We start from the raw sequence: 8,836 nt of genomic DNA on the forward strand, positions 1-8,836 counted from the left end.
GTAGATATACCCATATCTTCTCAAATCATCCGTGAAGGTCAGAAAATAACGATACCCGCCACGAGCCTTAATACTCATTGGTCTGCATACATCAGTATGTATTATTTCCAACAAGTCAGTAGCTCGTTCCATTGTTCTGGAGAACGGAGTTTTAGTCATCTTGCCCAAAAGGCACGGTTCGCAAGCATCAAATGATTCATAACCAAGTGATTCCGAAAATCCATCTTTATGGAGTTTCTTCATGCGCTTTACACCGATATGACCCAAACGGCAGTGCCACAAATAAGTTGCACTATCATTATTAACTTTGCATCTTTTGGCATCAATATTATGAATATGTGTATCACTACGATCGAGATCCAACAAACTATTTTCATTGGGTGTATGACCATTGAAGGTTTTATTCATGTAAACAGAACAACAATTATTCTCCGACTTTAAATGAATAACCGTATTGCAATAAACATGATCAAATCATATTCATGCTTAACGCAAACACCAAATAACATTTATTTAGGTTTAACACTAATCCTGAAAGTATAGGGAGTGTGTGATGATGATCATATCAATCTTGGAACTACTTCCAACACTCATCGTCACTTCCCCCTCAACTAGTCTCTGTTTATTCTGTAACTCCTATTTCGAGTTACTAATCTTAGCAACTGAACAAGTATGAAATACTCAGGTGCTACTATAAACACTAGTAAGGCACACATCAATAACCTGTATATCAAATATATCCTTGTTCACTTTGCCATCCTTCTTATCCACCAAATATTCAGGGCATTTCCGCTTCCAGTGACCATTTCCTTTGTAGTGTAAGCACTCAGTTTTAGGCTTTGGTCCAGCTTTGGGCTTCTTCGCGGGAGTGACAACTTGCTTGCCATTCTACTTGAAGTTCCCTTTCTTTCCCTTTGCCCTTTTCTTGAAACTAGTGGTATTGTCAATCATCAACACTTGATGCTCTTTCTTGATTTCTACCTTCGTCGATTTCAATATCACGAAGAGCTCGGGAATCGTTTTTGTCATCCCTTGCATACTATAGTTCATCACGAAGTTCTAGCAACTTGATGATGGTGACTAGAGAACTCTGTCAATCACTATCTTATCTAGAAGATTAACTCCCACTTGATTCAAGCGATTGTAGTACCCAGACAATCTGAGTACATGCTCACTGCTTGAGCTATTCTCCTCCATCTTTTAGCTATAGAACTTGTTGGAGACTTCATATCTCTCAACTCGGGTATTTGCTTGAAATATTAACTTCAACTCCTGGAACATCTCATATGGTCCATGATGTTCAAAAACGTTTGTGAAGTCCCGATTCTAAGCCGTTAAGCATGGTGCACTAAACTATCAAGTAGTCATCATATTGAGCTAGCCAAACGTTCATGACGTCTGCATCTGCTCCTGCAATAGGTCTGTCACATAGCGGTGCATCAAGGACATAATTCTTCTATGCAGCAATGAGGACAATCCTCAGATCACGGATCCAATCCGCATCATTGCTACTAACATCTTTCAACACAGTTTTCTCTAGGAACATATCAAAATTAACATATGAAAGCAACAACGCGAGCTATTGATCTACAACATAATTTGCAAAATACTACCAGGACTAAGTTCATGATAGATTTAAGTTCAATTAATCATATTACTTAAGAACTCCCACTTAGATAAACATCCCTCTAATCATCTAAGTGATCACGTGATCCAAATCAACTAAACCATAACCGATCATCACGTGAAATGGAGTAGTTTTTAATGGTGAACATCACCATGTTGATCATATCTACTATATGATTCACGCTCGACCTTTCGGTCTCAGTGTTCCGAGGCCATATCTGCATATGCTAGGCTCGTCAAGTTTAACCTGAGTATTCTGCGTGTGCAAAACTGGCTTGCACCCATTGTAGATGGACGTAGAGCTTATCACACCTGATCATCACGTGGTGTCTGGGCACGATGAACTTTGGCAACGGTGCATACTCAGGGAGAACACTTTTATCTTGAAATTTAGTGAGAGATCATCTTATAATGCTATCATCAATCGAAGCAAGATAAGATGCATAAAAGATAAACATCACATGCAATCAATATAAGTGATATGATATGGCCATCATCATCTTGTGCTTGTGATTTCCATCTCCGAAGCACCGTCATGATCACCATCGTCACCGGCACGACACATTGATCTCCATCGTAGCATCGCTGTTGTCTCGCCAACTATTGCTTCTATGACTATCGCTACCGCTTAGTGATAAAGTAAAGCAATTACAGGGCGATTGCATTGCATACAATAAAGCGACAACCATATGGCTCCTGCCAGTTGCCGATAACTCGGTTACAAAACATGATCATCTCATACAATAAAATATGGCATCATGCCTTGACCATATGACATCACAACATGCCTTGCAAAAACAAGTTAGACGTCCTCTACTTTGTTGTTGCAAGTTTTACGTGGCTGCTACGGGCTGAGCAAGAACCGTTCTTACCTACGCATCAAAACCACAATGATAGTTCGTCAAGTTAGTGTTGTTTTAACCTTCTCAAGGACCGGGCGTAGCCACACTCGGTTCAACTAAAGTTGGAGAAACTGACACCCGCCAGCCACCTTTGTGCAAAGCATGTCGGTAGAACCAGTCTCGCGTAAGCGTACGCGTAATGTCGGTCCGGGCCGCTTCATCCAACAATACCACCGAACCAAAGTATGACATGCTGGTAAGCAGTATGACTTGTATCGCCCACAACTCACTTGTGTTCTACTCGTGCATATAACATCTACGCATAAAACCTGGCTCGGATGCCACTGTTGGGGAACGTAGTAATTTCAAAAAAGTTCCTACGCACACACAAGATCATGGTGATGCATAGCAACAAGAGGGGAGAGTGTTGTCCACGTACCCTCGTAGACCGTAAGCGTAAGCGTTAGCACAACGCGGTTGATGTAATCGTACGTCTTCACCGCCCGACCGATCAAGCACTGAAAGCACGGCACCTCCGAGTTCTTGCACACGTTCAGCTCGATGACGTCCCTCGAACTCCAATCCAGCCGAGCTTTGAGGGAGAGTTCCGTCAGCACGACGGCATGGTGACGATGATGATGTTGTACCGACGCAGGGCTTCGCCTAAGCACTGCTACAATATTATCGAGGTGGATTATGGTGGAGGGGGGCACCGCACACGGCTAAGAGATCCAAGGAATCAATTGTTGTGTCTATGGGGTGCCCCCCTCCCCCGTATATAAAGGAGTGGAGGAGGCGGCCGGCCAAGGGGAGGAGGCGCGCCCTAGGGGGGGAGTCCTACCCCCACCGGGAGTAGGACTCCTCCCTTTCCTATTTGGAGAGGGAGAGGGAAGGAAGAGGAAGGAGGGAGGAACGAAAGGGGGGGCCGACCCCCTTCCCAATTCGGATTGGGCTTGGGGGGGGGCTCCCTTGCTCCTTTCCTCTCCTTTCCACTAAGGCCCATTAAGGCCCATATACCTCCCGGGGGTTCCGATAACCTCCCGGAGCTCCGGTATTGTCCCAATCTCACCCGGAACCTTTCCGGTGTCCAAATATAGTCGTCCAATATATCGATCTTCATGTCTCGACCATTTCGAGACTCCTCGTCATGTCCGTGATCACATCCGGGACTCCGAACAACCTTCGGTACATCAAAAATACATAAACTCATAATATAAGTGTCATCTAACTTTAAGCGTGCGGACCCTACGGGTTCGAGAACTATGTAGACATGACCGAGACACGTCTCCGGACAATAACCAATAGCGGAACCTGGATGCTCATATTGGCTCCTACATATTTTACGAAGATCTTTATCGGTCAAACCACATAACAACATATGTTGTTCCCTTTGTCATAGGTATGTTACTTGCCCGAGATTCGATCGTCGGTATCTCAATACCTAGTTCAATCTCGTTACCGGCAAGTCTCTTTACTCGTTACGTAATGCATCATCCCATAACTAACTCATTAGCTACATTGCTTGCAAGGCTTATAGTGATGTGCATTACCGAGAGGGCCCAGAGATACCTCTCCGACAATCGGAGTGACAAATCCTAATCTCGAAATACGCCAACTCAACAAGTATCTTCGGAGACACCTGTAGAGCACCTTTATAATCACCCTATTACGTTGTGATGTTTGGTAGCACACAAAGTGTTCCTCCGGTAAACAGGAGTTGCATAATCTCATAGTCATAGGAACATGTATAAGTCATGAAGAAAGCTATAGCAACATACTAAACAATCAAGTGCTAAGCTAACGGAATGGGTCAAGTCAATTACATCATTCTCCTAATGATGTAATCCCGTTAATCAAATGACAACTCATGTCTATGGTTAGGAACCTTAACCATCTTTGATTAACGAGCTAGTCAAGTAGAGGCATACTAGTGACACTAGGTTTGTTTATGTATTCACACATGTATTATGTTTCCGGTTAATACAATTCTAGCATGAATAATAAACATTTATCATGAAATAAGGAAATAAATAATAACTTTATTATTGCCTCTAGGGCATATTTCCTTCAGTTGCCTCCACTTGAATCTACTTCACGTTCATTTCACCCACTGTTATATATAATAACTAATCATGGTCATAAAATCATATGATGAAAGTACTATATATAAAACCACAACGTAAATAAGCTATATTTTCAAAAATACAGGAAAAGTTAACAACAACGCTTTTCAAAAGAAACGCTACTACTACTTTCTCTTATCTGTAGCGCTTTACCAGATAAAGCGCTACTGCTAACTTAGTATAGCAGTAGCGCTGGCATTCCAGCGCTACTGCTAACAGTGAGCTGTAGTGCCTTAGTGGTAGCGCTTGTACAAGCGCTACTGCTAGCTACAAAATAAGCGCTACTACTAGGGTTTTTCCTAGTAGTGATACCAAATGAAATCCAAATGCCACGAAACTTTTTGGAGATTTTTTCTGGCAAGAAGAGACCCTGAAAGCTTCTGGAGGCCACAAGAAGAGGCTCATGGGTTCCACTAGGCACCAGGGTGCGCCAGGGGCCTCTTGTGCACCTTGGTGGGTAGTGGGGCCACGGGCACCGCCTTGACCTACCTTCGGCTCTATAAATACTCTAAAATTCCAAAAACCCTACGAGGGTTGACGAAATACTTTTTCCACCGCCGCAAGTTCCAAAACCACGAGGTCCAATCTAGATCGCGCCAGGGGCCTCAGCGCCGCCCTCTCTCCGGTCACATCACGCGACATCAATGTCAGCCGCTGCGTGCTCTGGGGCGGCATGAATGCGAGCGTGCATCAGAAAGAAAACGCGGGTACCGCTGGTGAAGGGTTTTGGTGGGCCAGTGTGGTTAGAGTCCATGCTACTTAACAGTGTCCTAGAAAATTTCATTCATTCGATCGACGAGTGGTCTATCTGGAGTCGTTGGATGACCCCCGCCTACGGTTTTGGTACAATCGGAGTTCACAACCATGAAAATGTATGAGTCAATTACACCATTGGTGCTAGAACTTGGCACAAATGATCACTTTAGTGCTAGAACTTGTGATGTACATATAAGTGGTTCAAGAACTTGGCTTGATGGTGCAAATACGGTGTTGCATACGCCTACGGCGCTGACTAGGCGTGCTAGCATGGCGGGACCCGCTGTTAGTGACAGAAAGGAAATGCAGGGCATGCGGCTTGTTTTTATTTTGCTAAAAGCCCCTCAATAATATTTTCTCTTACAAAAAAGTACAAAAATAAATTGGTTGGCCGGAGACTCGAACCAGCGACCTGCGGATTGCCAGCCCACCTAGACGGCCTTGTTGTCACGTGAGGATACACATCCTTTATATATTTCAACTGAACAATTTTAATCTCAAAAATCAGTGCATGCTCGGTGATTCAAAACAGGAACCTTAGGGTTAATAAGTGCTTGGGCATACCACCACAACAGACAAGGTCACTTATTTGTGAATGTCTAATTGCACTTTATGAATATAACACAATGCGATCGTGTGAGTAAACTGAATTGCAGTCAGTGATACCATTTACAACATTTTAGGTTTTTGCATCTTTAAATTGGGTAAAAAATGTAAATTATAATTATGTGCTATCAATAATATACATATAAATAATACAAATACATTAAAAATGTTCATATAACATCAAAACAAATCCACCTACTAATTTAACAAAAATCCATATAATTAAATTAGTTCCCAGGGATACAACTTCAACCAAAGAGGTAACATATTTCTGCAGTATAATTACACTTTATGACTATAACAGAAAATGATCCAGCGGTTGAACTTAATTACAGTCAGCGCGGACAATTTCAACATTTTAGTCTTGGGGATTTTAAAATTCTTTTAAATTATAATAATCCATTATAAATAAAGTAAATTACATTAAAAAATGTTCATATAACATCAAAACATATCCACGTATTAATTTAACAAAAACCCATATAATTAACTTATGAATTTTTTAAAAACTGTGATTTTACAAACTGTTCACATTTTAAGAAAATATTTTAATTAGTTTTTGAATTTTTTATATATTAAATAAATTATTATATGTTGATTTTTTCCTGATTTTAATATCATATTCATGTAGTACATAAAATTGATCATGCTTTAAGAAAATACTAGATCATGATGGCGCGCGTTGCAGCGCCCATCAATTTTGGCACTATAGGATAGGGTTTTATAAAATATATGAAATAGTAGAATTTATATCATGTATGGAGGAACATGAGGTGAAGATGAAAGTTATTTTTTCACTATTATTTTTGTTAGCAGTGAACATATGAATATTTGCTAGGACTGAGGAAATCCCAACCAGTTTTTTGTTATCATGTCTGTATGAGTTGCGTTGAGAAGAAACGGGTTTTCATTGTAAAAATGAGAAGATAGAGCATCGCCGAGAAGAGTTGGCACAATGAAATTACACAAAATCAGTCATAAAAAACAGTACATTGGTGCAGCAACATAGAACTGATGGGTAGCTTGAGCCTTGAATGTAAGACATACCAAGAAATTTATAAGCAAGGAAGAAGCTATGGTTTTGCTAACTACCGGACTAAAGAGTACTCTCATCTAATATATGTTCTGAAGCTTATATCCGCATGCATGGGGTGGCTTCTCACTGAAGAAGACTATGTCCGAAGCATATTGACAAAGACTTCACCACATGTTACGGGAGATGGATATCACAACATAGCAATAGAATCAGGAAGTCATCTCACAACATAGCAATAAAACCAGGAAATCATCTTACAATACAGCAATAAAATCAGGAATTCATCAATTGCAGCACAACGCCATTCAGAGGACTGACTCCATGATTATTTTGCAGTAGCATATCTGGTTGTTGTTCTCTACCAACCCATCAATCGATGTGACTTCCTGTTAAATCAGAGGAACCCAATTACCAACCCTTGGAAAGGGGATCAAGAAAAAAAATTAGATCCTCACAAATCAAACCTTAGGAGGAGAAAGGAGGCGCAGGTGCAAAGGTTGAAAACCTACGGAATTTGCCCATAGGGAGCGAGGTGGACGTTACCACCATCCACAGAACTAACAACAGTTGAGCCTCGCTTTGATGCATTGACGAGTCTTGCTCATGCCCGCCTCGCTTTGCCCCACGTAGACCAGTATCGTTGGATGCTTTTCCTCTCCTGGTCTGACAGATTGGATCGGATCAAAGGTTAACTACTTGATGAGGACCAACCTCCATGATTTTCTGAACTCAATCGACCAAAACTATGATGAACACAACCTGTCTAAACTTGAGATTGCAGTGACATTAGTACCGCAAATCTCATCTCCAACAAAGCACCTTTTTGCTCCGAGTAAGATGTACAGCGGTAGTGCTTGTAGAGTGGTAGTGCTGGTAAGATGAATGAGAGAGGCTGACGAGCAGAGGGGATGGGAGATTATGGCAGCAACACAACGGAGAACCGTAGCAAATGGGAAGCTTTTACAGAAGGAAGAAAAGGCAAAGAGCAGGGGCTAGGACATACTTTCTCGGTTCGGAATTACTTGTCGTAGAATTGGATGTATCTAGATGTATTTTAGTTCTAGATACATCCATTTTCGAGACAAGTAATTTCGAACGGAGGGAGTAGTATGCAAGATGCTAACCAGTAACTGGACTCCACTATTTCCCCCGATTTTCAATTGCACTAATTGCGTGTAGAAACGGCGATGAACTCCTCGAGCAGATGAGGCATCGACTTTCATCGCCCGCATCCTGCGTTCTAGATCGAGCGGCCCCGGAATCACCCGCATGGTGCGCGTCGGCTCGATTCCCTCACGGACCAATCGCTTGCTCGCCTGCCTCGCCTCGGCGGCTCGGCTGGATCCACGCAAACCGCCCGCGTCGCGCGCATCCTCTGTTCGGCTGGATCCTGGATCCCCCTCGAGCGAACATTTTTTTTAAGGAGCGCAGCAACAGATCGCGATCGCTGTGGACCGCTCGGTTAGATATATGGGCTGGGAAAATCGGCCCAGTGTACCAGAGGCCTCCGTTTTTTCTCCTGGAGCAGCAGCCCCTTAGAACAGTTGGGCCAGGAATCAAAAGGTGGGCTGGAGGTCGCTAGATACTACGGATCTGACGGTTAGAAATGTCTAAATCAGCAAAAAGGTGGGCGAGTCCGTGAGTCGTTTTCTCTCGGCGAGTTTTCTCTCCCCGACGGCGATAGCCTAGGGTTTCGACATACTCCGGCGCCGCGGCCGGATCTTACCTTCTTTTCCCCGATCGAACCTGCTGGTGATCCCCTGGACTCGGGCTGATCAAGGGAGGCCCCTCGTGACCTTACCCGGCCTTGGTTATAGTGGTTTCTCCGGCAGATCGATCTAGGGTTT

The 8,836-nt window shown here is 42.8% G+C and overlaps 1 long non-coding RNA gene across 1 annotated transcript; it reads right to left on the bottom strand.

Annotated features, from left to right (window-relative positions):
- Positions 1 to 6,946: 6,946 nt before the first annotated feature.
- LOC123041279 (uncharacterized) lies at positions 6,947 to 8,401 on the bottom strand. Its single transcript, XR_006418452.1, has 3 exons — positions 7,749 to 8,401; positions 7,454 to 7,652; positions 6,947 to 7,375 (listed from the first exon to the last, which is right to left on the bottom strand). It is a non-coding gene; the product is annotated as an uncharacterized lncRNA (long non-coding RNA).
- Between the last annotated feature and the right edge of the window lie 435 nt (positions 8,402 to 8,836).

The sequence above is a fragment of the Triticum aestivum genome, chromosome 2B (assembly GCF_018294505.1).
Source record: "Triticum aestivum cultivar Chinese Spring chromosome 2B, IWGSC CS RefSeq v2.1, whole genome shotgun sequence".
NCBI classification, from domain to species: domain Eukaryota; kingdom Viridiplantae; phylum Streptophyta; class Magnoliopsida; order Poales; family Poaceae; genus Triticum; species Triticum aestivum.